Here is a 12,420-nt window from a genome sequence, read left to right on the forward strand (position 1 = left end):
GGCCACTAGATGAAACTGGAACAGAGGCATCCTAGTTCCTTGGTGTAATATCAGTTTATTCTGACAGGTACTTCACTGATTGTGCTTTAAGCATCAGTGGTGAAAAATTAAATGGATGATAGAAATAAATGTTTTCAGGAAGTGCAAGTGCATTTTGCTTTAAATCATGTAGAAGTTCTGTATGGAAATATATGAAAGAGAGAAAATAACCTAATTGAAAAAATATATTAGAAAACGTGACAGGAAGGGAAATTGATTTACCCAAGGCATAAAAATGGTCTTACCTAACAGAAATATTTGTATAATATTTAATGTAATCTTGCACATCGCATGTCAATGTCCTCATTCATATGAAAGTCTTAAAGATAAACAAGGGGGGAAATCCTGCCTTAAATTATTACTTTCCTGCTTAAAAAGTCAAAGAAACTCTTAGGTCTAACAGACTCCTGTGTAATGAAAAAATGTATGTTTTGAAAAACAGTCAAAAAATAAAAGAAATATTCCTAGCTGGGCTGCTGGAGTGGAGGGTGGGTTTTCCATTGATAGAAGATGGATTTAGCACCTCAGACTTTGAAAACACAGTCAGCTGAGCAGTATAGCTCCCAATGATTAATCTATCTCAGGTGTATTTTATCAGTCAGGCTATAGCCTAAATTAGGCTTGTAATTTATCAGGCTTTTATTCAGAAACTCAGGTGAGGTTGTTTTATGATCATGATTTTAATGCTACCTTGGAAACTATACTTGTTGAATGAAGACTTAGGCTTTTCTGTTTGTTTTTCAAGAAATGAAAAGCAAACATGGGTGTGCTCAGAAGCTCTTTCTGCTTTGTCTTTTTTCTTCCTTTGAAGGGAATATTTTTTTCTTGGTGTTAATTTTTCAGGATGCTAATTTTCAGTGATCTCCATAATTTTGTGAGGCACTGTAGGTAGCTGTGTTATTGAAGAAGACAGAAAAGCTCATGCTAGAACAATTTATGCTCTTAGTTGTTCAAATCTGAGGTGGGCAATTTGATGATGGCTTATTTTGTGTAGAGTTTTACCAAAACACCACTGATAAATGGTTAGAGATTTTTTTGGTGAAGGGGGTTAGATTTCTTTCTTAATGGTAATTTTTATCTAAATCTCTATATGAATGTTGGTAGGTATGTAGACTTGTTTGTAGAAATTTTTCTTTAAAGTTTTTAATTTTGGTTTGGATTTAAAAATCAATTCCAGTCTAGAAAGAGAGAAAAATATCAAAGAGATAATTTTATAACTTCTTGATCTATGATCTTCATGATTTATTGTTTCAATAATTTTGTATTAAAAATGTATTCATTTTTCCCAGAATGTGTAAGGAAATGCCTTCTTTTAGAAGCGGAGGTACTTAAAGCAGCTCTGTGTTTTCTGTTTTGTCTGTTTAACGGTTGGTCTAATAGTTACCCTTAGTGATTATAAAGATGATGTCTTCCTCCAACTAGGATTTGTGTGTGCTTCACTAAGTAAATCATTAATTTTTTGGGTGCTAACACCATATAACACATTTATGTAAATATAAACAAGCTGCATCTCCATTTACATCTGTTTTTTTATCTGGACAGCTGTTCCTATGATTTAGCTCAGTATCCTGTCTTGAACATTACTCATAACTATCTAGAATACAGCAGTCATACAGACATGACTTGGGTGAAGGAAAGGAGAGTGTTTAAAACACATGTGATATGATAAAATACTTGGAAATATCATTCTGGTGGCATTTTATAAATGGATGACTAAGAATTTAAAAAAAAACTCTGTAAAGTAAAGTTTAAAAGAAGACCTTTCTCTTAGACTAGTGCCATAAATGATGATTTTAACATTCACATTAGGGCAAGGGTTTACCTAATTATGTCTTAGACTTAAAGAGTAAGCAATTTCATTTTTGAGTTCCCAACACACACGCACATGCACAGATTCACCCATATACACAAACTACAAGGCATTAAAGTGGGATGACATTGGGAGAATTTTCTTGCAGAGACATAATTACACATCATGGTAAACTTACTTCTGAGTTTGCATTTTCCAGTCCAAAATTTTAATTTAAATATAATTTAATCTTTGCTTTGAATCTCCTGGCTTTCTGTGATTATCTTTATTGGATGCCTAGATGCTTTTCAAAAATAACCTGAGAATATTGGGGGATTGATCTTAAGTGGAGTGCTCACAATTCAAAATGCTTTTGTGAAGAACTCAAGAGACTCAGCAGCTCATATGTTAAGTAGTTCATAGATTCTTATGTCATAGATTCTTTAATAGCTCATGAGCATCTGTGTACCTGAGTAACTACCTGGATACATGAAGAAAATCTTAGGCTCTTTTGGATGCAGTTGCAACACAAATAAAGGTCCAAGGTCCATGAAAGAACTCTAAAAGTTCAAAATGTAAAGAAAGGCCTCTAGCAATGAGGTATGAAGGTAGAAGAGCTGCTTTCCAAGAAATTCTTTATTGTTAGTTGTATACTGAAAATGCAGGGAGACCAGTGATGTGCAGAGAAGGGAGCTGCAGCATTGCAGAAATTCTTAATAATGCTGCCATCTACTCGGGAAGCCTATGACATGACTTTGTCTAGACAGCATTTCCAATGTACTTTAATTCTAACTACAGGAACCTCATCTCAGACTGGGAAAGCGAAAAACAGTGCAACCATCTCACCTAATCTTACGACCCCTAAGAGCTAGCAGCTGTGCCCCATGCTGCCTGGAGACACTTGCCCTATAAATTCTGCTAAATCCCCCACAAAGTGCAGTTACCAATACTTTCAGAAACTAAAAATTATGTGCCATTTATCCTGGAAAATACTCAAGTATATTCAATTTTATGTTTCTAAAATAATATTAAGAGGAGATTAAAGATTTGAATGTAGATCCTACTTGTTTCTTTAATAATGAACAAGCTGTCTAAAAACTACTGGAAAACAAAGAAAAAGTTTTGATGAATAGAAGTAGAAATAAATGAACAAGACTAAATAAAAAGCTTAAATTTAGATTAACAGTGGATATTTTTAATTTATATTTAAATACAGTACTAATTTTATAATATTGTAAAACGTAGACTGTGTTCACATGCTCATTTTACCTTTAATTATAACACTCTTTCAAATATTAATGGTTGAAGACAGAATTTTTAGTGAATACCCCATGAGAATGTCACATCAGACTTATGGGATGATTACATGCAAAATATATTTTTTAAGTAAAAATATTTTAAGACACAATAAAAAATTCTAACATTTACAATACTTAACCACAAACTCATTGCTAAAATAAGACCTAAGGAAAATAATAGACCTTTTAGATCTAAAAGACTTCTTATCCTAATTGGATTTTGCTGGATATTATTGGTGGGAAAAGGAATCTTGAAGTGACAGCCACTTCACTCAGCATCTAGGCAACAATTATCTATCTCCTCCAACACTGAATCTCTGAAATTTCCTATTTTATATGGGAAGCCGCAGTAAATATGTCATTTCTCAAATGGATGAAACACATAAGGACCATTGAGAATATAATAATTTTCACAGTGGCATATTGTATATCAGTGTTTATGAAATGACTGTAATTTCATAAGAATACTGGTGAAGCTAAATACATAGGATGTACATGATGGATATGTATGAAAACAACTTTTCCAAGGAGCTATCATAAAAAACTTTATTTCCGTTGAAATCTGGAGTAATATTTGTTAATCTTTCCAACAACATCTGTATTAACTTTTCTTTCAGGTGCATCCTCACTACCTAGTTTACCTACTTCTCAGATGGAATGCACTTCCCACAATGATTTTAAGCTTTGATTTCAGAATTTTTAGGCAATCTATGCATGTTCCTGTGTACCAAAATTCTTTTAGTTTTGTTGAGAAATTCCTCTTCCTCTCGGTTCCCTTTTGAAATCAAACATATTGATTACTAATTTTTTTAAATTTATTATTTGATTTAAATAATTTCAAATGGGAATTAAATCATGATAACTTCAACCAGATTTTCTGCCACAAAATCTTTAATAAAGTTGTTGTTCCTTAGGAACACTAAGGACTCTCACAGGTGGTGCAGTGAAGTGAATGGGTGAAGCTATCACCACCTTTCATTCTTTGCACTGCTTCTGAGGCATTTTGTCTACCTTCCTGGACAGGTTTTTAGTGCATTTTTGTGGTAACTCCTTGTTCAATGTGATTTTCAGTATGCACTAGAAATCCTTTTGTGCAGAGACACAATCAGCTTTCACAGGGCTTGCAAGGGTTTTCAGGGTGAAGAGAGAGACGAGAATGCTGACCTCATGTTCAGAATGCTTGATTTATTAATTTATGATATATATATATTACATTATGACTGCACTGCAAAGAATAGAAGGAAAAGTTCTCAGAAGCTAGCTAAGCTAAGAATAGAAAAGGAATTAATAACAAAGGTCTGTGTCCTGGCAGAAAGCTAGAACAGCTCTGCTGTGAGTAGTCAGTAAATCCAAACATCCACAGGAGACCAATCAAGGATCCACCTGTTGCATTCCACAGCAGCAGACAACCATTGTTTACACCTTGTTGCTGAGGCCACGGCTTCTCAGAAAGGGGAAAAATCCTAAAGAAAGGATTTTTCACAAAAGATGTCTGTGACAATCAGCCAACGATTTCTAATGTGTCTTCAAAGTCTGTCAGAGCCTTTCCTTTCAAATCATGTAAACCACAAAACACAGAGAAACTTCATGGAGGGTGGAACATGAGGAAAACCTCATGCCAAGAAGAGTGATGCCAGGCCAGTATAGGTACCTTAACACACAGTGGCCACCAGAACCTGGAGTCAGTGCAAGGTTGTTTTTGTTGGGTTTTTTAATTTACTTTTTGTATTCTACTTAAATATCACTTTAGACACCAAAAGAGTCTTGAATAACCAGCTGATTCATTGGATATGTATTTACTGTCAGCCCTGATGATGATCCTATGCATGAAGGCCTGTGTATTGTAACTGGTATAATTGGTTGCTGCTGCTCTAATTGGTAAAATTAAATTTGTTGAGACACTTTTATTTTACTTCCTTTTCTGAGTGCATCAGCATGAGCCAACAGTTTCTTTATGTAGCAATTAAAGGAGGACACAACAAAAAAGGGTACCGCTGGGGCGTATATTAATCACAAAGACATTGCAACAGTATCATATATTGCAAATACAATAATTTGTGGTTTCTGAGTCACGATCAGAAACTTACAGAGGGTTAATGCAGGTTTCTAACCTATGCAGGCAGGACAAGAGTGGTTTTACACTACTGGGGAATAATAAGTTTATATGTTTTTCTGGGAAGTAGTGTATAGAGAGAGATTGATGAAATTCAAAGAACTGAGAGTGCTGCAATACAAATTGCAGTCCTGTAGCTGTTTCACACAGAAGCAAGTGTGTGGACTTCTGCACACAGGTAACAACCCTTCAACAGCATGATGTGGGGAAGAGAATTCAGAATGTTCCTTGTGGTCTGTAAAACAGTCCACAAGCAGTCTGAGGAGATTGGCCATGCCCTGTGAAATCAGTCATTGCTATACAAACATATCGTGTGAGGAAGAATGTTAAATGAAGCCTTGGTAGCTACTGTGTACAATGCTCTTGCTATTCACCTGCTGTTGACTGCATTTCACTTTCTCTCACTGTCCATCTGCCTTTTCTATTTTAATCCTGGTTTGTGATGAACGTCATTGCTCTTTTCTGTGATGTCAACAGACTTTGTGGTTGATGTAAACAACTGTGGACTCTTAAAAGGCTGCTCCTTGTGAGTCATGGCATCCTAGGGCATCCAGGATTTTATTGGAATCTTTCATTCTGTGTGTGGGTACCAAAGGCTGCTTTAGGCATCGGTACTATTGTCAGGAGAAAAATTTATCAAAATTTTGTGCCCGGAAAAGGGTCCTAAAGGAAAAAGCAGCAATCTGATCTGGTGATATGCATATCCAGGTACCTATCTAGAGTAAAGGTAGTATTGCTTTTAGAAAACAGGAATACCAAACCAAGAGGGAAAAAAACAAAATGCATCATCATTCTTCAGATATAAGGCTATCATAATAGGTCTCTTGGAGACCACTAGAACCCGTGAATCCTTTTTATACAAGCTATATCTCAAACAATGACTATGAAGACTTTCAGAGTTTCTGGTTGGGAACTCAGTTTTATGACAACTTTTTATGTGCAGAAATATGTGCCTTTATTTCAAAATATGAGTATGTTTTGACCTGACAGATTCCTATAGTCAGTGCAAGTATCACAGACACTCAAATTCTAGTTGGGTTATTTGTTTTGTTATTGCTTTTGAGAGAATAATTCAGTGTAGCAAAGAGAGTAAGAGAAAACATAAATAAGAGTCTTCTCAACCAATAAAGACCAGAAGTGTAAAATCAACCAAAGAGTTGTTTGAATTCACTATCTTTAAGAAATTTTACAAGTAATCTATTACATATATTTATTTCCAAGATGAAGTGGAAATAAATATCTGTAATAGATTACTTGTAAAAGAAATTTCAATAAGTTGACTATGTTTGAATGTTTACTACAAAATTGCAACTAAATAATTATTTTGGATTATAATAAATACGCTAAACACACACTCAAATTTAAGAACTTAAATCTTGAAAAGATACTATATGAATTTTGAGTCTTGTAGCATATGTGATACCTATTAATGCTTATTTTGCAGCTAGAAAAGCAGAGGCATGTGAATCTTGCCTCCCAGTATCACTTGTGCTTTCACTTTGGGGAAATAGGTAATATGATTTCAGGCTAAAGAACTGCCACTTCAAAGAACTACATATTTGCATGTGTAAGTTCAAGAAAGCAGCTGTGGGTGGTTTTTCCCAGTGTTAATATTTTAACTGTAATGATTCTGTATTAGTCTTATAGTTTTTCATGTAAAATGAACATTATCAATTTTTTTTTCCTCTCTGGAACTGTAACAAATATACAAAGGAAAAATGTAATAACTTTCTATGTGACATTCAATACCTAATAAAATTCAGTAAGTTTTAGTAGTTTTGTTGCCAGTTCTTGTGATTTTTTTCATGATAGATAATTTATCTGAAAGCTACATATGGTAGACTGATGCTAGTTTGTAAGTATTTCAGGTTTTTTTAGAAAAGTCCAAACTACATGGTGAATACGTAGGACTCCTCCAAAAAGCAGCACTAAGTTGCAATTAAAAGGAACCCATTTTTTTAACTAGGTTTTTCTTACTGATAGGTGAAAAAAAAAATTCTTTTAGAAGTACCATAATTGCAAATTATTCCTTTTTTTCCTCTTCATGAGTGATGTCAAATCTTTGCCACATTGCTAATGAGGGCCTGTTGTTTTCCTTATCTAACTTGAGCTCATTATTAATTGGTATTTAAGTGTTTCAGCTAGGAGAACTCAAAAGTGCTTTCTTAAAAATTTTAATAATTATTTTTCTTCTTTACAAGTGCATCTCAGTACACTTTTGGTTGTTTTGCATGAATTCTCTATCAGAACAAATATTGGATTAATGAGTCATGTTCTGGGTCCTTATGTTTGGTGAAAATTTCCCTTCTTGGATATTAATATTCTAAGAGTGAATTGTATTTTATGAGGAAAACACATTCTAAGAACTATGCTGTTGATTGTACACAGAAAAACAAATCAACCATAATTAAATGTCATGTTAAGTTTCTGTGAAATGTCAGTGGGGAGTCACAAATGCACTTTAAAATACTTTGAAAACAAAAATTGCCTTACATTCCCAGGTTTAAATTATGTTATCAACAGGCAGGTCTTTATCTTCATTTTAATCTGCTTCCTAAGTAATGAATGGAATTTGCTGCAAAGGATGCTGCTAATTGAAAAACACTCTGCATGTTTCAGTCCAAGATACAGCCATTCACATTCATTCCTGGAAGCTTGCTTTTGCTATAATTCTTGTGACCTTGTGTAATAATGTGGTTTTTCACACTCTATTCTGCATTAAAATATGCTTTCTCAGGGCTGACTATATGTGTGCTGGAGAGGCAGGGAGCAGTGAATGCTTGGAGATCTGTGCTGGAGGTTCTTGGGGAGTACTGGAGTTCCCCAACAGCCACCACAGGACAGGCTGACTGGCTATTATAAAATATTAGTTTGCCTGAGATCAGATTTTGAGCTTGCTTTCCCTCAGTAGTGTATCACATGCCATGGACACTCTTCCTGCTCCTTTTCTCAAATTTCTGCCAAAGAGAAATCTGCCAGCTTTTCCTAAAAACAAGCTCTGTTAGGCTGTTTAGTGGTCACCGAAAGGAAAAACATCCACATGAACTGTCTCACTTAATTTTCCTTCCTTCAGAAGGAGGCAAAGATGCTGACCAAGGACATTCTGTGTCCTAAACCAGACATTTTTATCAGGGTTTTTTCCACAGGTTATGAACTTTAACTCCACAAGTAGTAACACAAAAGTATTTTAACTATTGATTATTTTCCATTGATATATGAAAAATAATGGATTTCAATGTATAAATTACAATTTCATTTATTCTGAAATTGAGGAGAGTAGTTAGATTGTCAAAGTGATTTTCATGCCTAATAAAAAATACGCAGTGAAAAAAGTAAGATTTGAATTGAATTTTTAATCTCATGCAAAGACCATAAATCTCAGTAGGACAATAGGTGTTTCTGTTTATTTGTGTGTTTGTTTAATTTTTTGGTCTGGATTTCTAACACACACACATTTGACTGTCTCCATTTTTTCATGTTTGTATCCACATAGCTTATGGTAACAATGATAATAGCAAATGGAGGGCATTATTAGAGAGGCCACTGTAAAATTAATGAAATGTGTAAGCAAGGGCAGAAAGGAAGTGGATGGAAGAAATTTTAGACTATGAGAGAAAATTGAATTTTTGAGTTTTTTTTCTTTTTAGAAATCTCTATGTAGAGCATATGCCTTTGCCATCTATGTAACAGCAGCCAGTTTCATTGCTATATTTTTGTTTGAACCCACAGTCAAGGCAGATGTTTCACTGACAGCAGTATATTTGTTGCTGCTTACCACACTTCTGTTTTGTTTTCTTTTAGATAACAAAAGGCAGAGAAATCTTGGGAGATGTGTGAATGGATGAGCTAAAGAGTCACAACAAGACAGGATAGAGTTGGTTGGATTAGGCAAGATCTGAACTCTTCTGCAGTTACATTTATAGGAGAACTATTGGTCTGTCTATTATATTTGGATTTTTTTGGATAAGGGCAAAAGTGTAAATCTGGATATGGCAAGTTCACTGATGGTATTCTATAAATGTTAATGAAGCTTCTAACTGTACATACTAACACTGCTGTGGCTTCTAGGATGCAAAACCTGTATTTTGGAAGGAAATTTTTAATTACAAGTAGGCACTCAGAGCCTACATCTGTAGAGGTTTTGCATCTCCTCAGGAGCGTGCATGACAGGCTTTCAACATTGAGCACTTTGCAAGCAAGTAATTTGGCATATTTAAGCATATATAAGCTTTATGTTCTCGACACAAATGTGCTGCCATTGGTGTGCAGAGCTGTTCAACCTGTTTGCATTTTTACAGCTCATGTTTCAATAAGTTTCAGCTGGTTTATTACACTGATGGGACTTCAGTACAATTCAGACATTTCAATGTCATTTCTACTTTTTTTTCCTAGTACATTTTTCCCTAGTACTTTTTAAACAGATTTACTATCTATTACCACAAAAATGTGACAAAAGGGGTGAGAGGAAAGATGGTCACAAGAAGTCTTCATTATCTATCTATCTATCTTAGTTGTTCTGCACTTGAAGAGCTGTCCTATGAGACATTGCCTACTAAATGCGCAGATGTAATTCAGAAAATTGTAGCATTCATATTCTCTGAAAAAAATCCCTCTGCCTGGGATTTTTCTCCTGGGAGGCTGAGAAACTTCAGAGAAAAAGAAAATAATTCTTATCTCATTTGCTTCTCCTGCGTTGTGCTTATATGTGGAATGTGTTTTGAGATTGTTTAGTCACAGTCCTAGCCAATCAGTGCTAGGCTGTGTGGAGACTCTGGAAAGAGTCATGAGTTTTCATTATTATCTTCTTAGCATTCAGTCAGTATCCTTTCTGTATTCTTTAGCATGGTATAGTATTCTTTAATATAATACAGTATTATAAAATAATAAATTAGCCTTCTGAGAAGATGGCATCATTCATTTAGAAAATCCTTCGTCTTCTCTTGGTCTGGCTCAGTTCCTAGGTGTGGGCCAGTTTCAAGTGACCTGAAGAGTTTGGGATGGACTGACAAATTCAGACTGTGGTCTCTGCTCTCCTGAATTCTGCTGGTGACATTGCGAACCATATTCATTGCATGGAACATAAATTGGAGAACTTTGCAAAATATAGATGAGAAGCACTGATTGCACATTAAGTCTTAATATATACTAATGTCAGTAAAAGTGTCTCTTAGCTTTCACATTTCTTATATTAATTTTGTTAACAATGCACTTATATCCAAGGCTCTTGGGAAAAGGTGGCTGAAGTTAAATGAGAGAAAACTGGGAAGTTATACAGACACTCTAACAGAAGTTGTAGTGACATTGAAATTATAGGGTGAAACATCGTTGCTGCTCACGTGATGGAAGGTGGTTGGCAGCTCAAAACCTGTTCCACAATGATTCCCCACAGCCTGCAACCTTAAGCATATGCTGAGCGGGATGGCCTGGAGGGTGGTGCAGGGTGGGGACACCCAGCCAAGCTCTGTTGAAACCCTTGGATATCGCCTTGGATACCCAAAGTGAGGGGCACCTATGGTACCTTGTGGCTGACAAAGCGCAGAGCAGCTGTCGGCCAGGCCGAGCTGCTGTCGGCCCAGCCGGCAGCTCCCTGCAGGGTCCTGCACGAAGGGACGCTCACAGACTGCTCGGGCACAAGGCTCTCGGCTTTCCTGGGCCACTGACAGACAAAACAAGCACTCAAGATTTGGGGAAATCTCCCTTTTCCACACGATGACCTTGAAATAAGATGTTATTTGTAGCTTTTTGTGCATTAACTATGTGAGCAGGATCTTCCTACAACGTGTTCGAAAGTAGCTCTAAGTTTTTCCTAACCAGCTGTGTAGAGAATCACTCTGGGAGAGCTACTGCACCAGGGATGCAAAATTTAGGAAGTAAAATACTTCTGTCAAGCAGACTGTTTCTCTGCTAATTTGCTGATGTAGCAATGCATATATTCACAACTTACACATTGAGCCAGTACTTACATTGCATTTTATTAAATTGCATTATAGATATTTTGATATTTGTTTCTCACTGTGTGTGCAATTTGTATTGACACCCTGCCTGCATTGTAAAAATACCAACACAAAAGCTGGAGTGATTTCAGCTTCTGTCAGAAAGGAATGAGTGGAGCTTTTTCATACATTTTCGTGCATACTATTAAGAAGCAGCTTGTTTTACACTGTCTAGTAGATGTCTTCTATGTTTCCACTAAAGGTAATGAAAATCACAATTGATTTTAAATAACAAAATAGCAAATTCAGCCATTATGAACGCCTGATAAGATGAATAAAAAATTTCAGAACTTATGTTTTGAAACAGGCCTTGGGTGAGAAATTACTGCTCTCTTAGGAAACCAGTGCAAATATAGAAGAATATTCGTATCAAATCTATTAAGTTAAAATTCTTAACAGTAAAAAAAACCAAAAACCAAATCCAAAAAACAACAACAACCCACAGTTAAAAGATATATTCTTTTAAACAGAGTTTTCTTATACTTTCATGTAAAACGTAAAGAAAGAAATGTTCTGGTCAAAGGCCCATTATTGTCTGTAATAAAAATGAGATGCAATGTAATGATAATTTTTGCCACCAGAGAGCTCTTATTGCATTGTACTAACAATGCTATTCAAATATTTATTCATGGGCCCCACAATTAATTCTCATGAAGTGAAAATACCTTCATATTTATATTCTCTCCTGTTCTTTGTTCCCTGCTCTACTTGCAATTCCCACAGGGTTATTTCCAGTCATCAAGCTGCACTAAGGAGAAAAATAAAAAGTCTGCATAACAGACTGCATAGCCAGAAATAGCACTAAAATCACAAAAATGAATTGCTTACAGAAACTAGTTTAGCTTACCATTCTTTTTATGTAATTCAGTTTTAAAACCCTATGCATCTTCCCATCATATATTGCCAAAAAGTCCAAAACTGTTAAAATTGAAATATATTTAATATATCAGTTTTCTGGGAAAAAGAGGCAACCAAACTTGAAAGAGCTGATGAAGAAAGAGGTTGCTGAACAGAAGAAGAACAAATATTTTTTCAGGATTTGGTGGCTCCATTCCAGTCAATATTAGTGATGCATAGTTAAACTGTTTATGGACAGATCCTGTTTCTTCTAGGGCTTCATATATGATTTTTGTATAGACTGAGCAGCTAAATTTGTTTTAGTAACTTTCATTACAACATTTAAAAAGT

At 35.3% G+C, this 12,420-nt stretch overlaps 1 protein-coding gene across 1 annotated transcript in view; it reads left to right on the forward strand.

Annotated features, from left to right (window-relative positions):
* The window catches only part of NALF1 (NALCN channel auxiliary factor 1), a 441,925-nt gene that overhangs the window by 89,761 nt on the left and 339,744 nt on the right, over nucleotides 1-12,420 (forward strand). The gene's annotated exons all lie outside the window — the stretch shown is intronic.

Source organism: Zonotrichia leucophrys, chromosome 1, assembly GCF_028769735.1.
Source record: "Zonotrichia leucophrys gambelii isolate GWCS_2022_RI chromosome 1, RI_Zleu_2.0, whole genome shotgun sequence".
NCBI lineage: Eukaryota > Metazoa > Chordata > Aves > Passeriformes > Passerellidae > Zonotrichia > Zonotrichia leucophrys.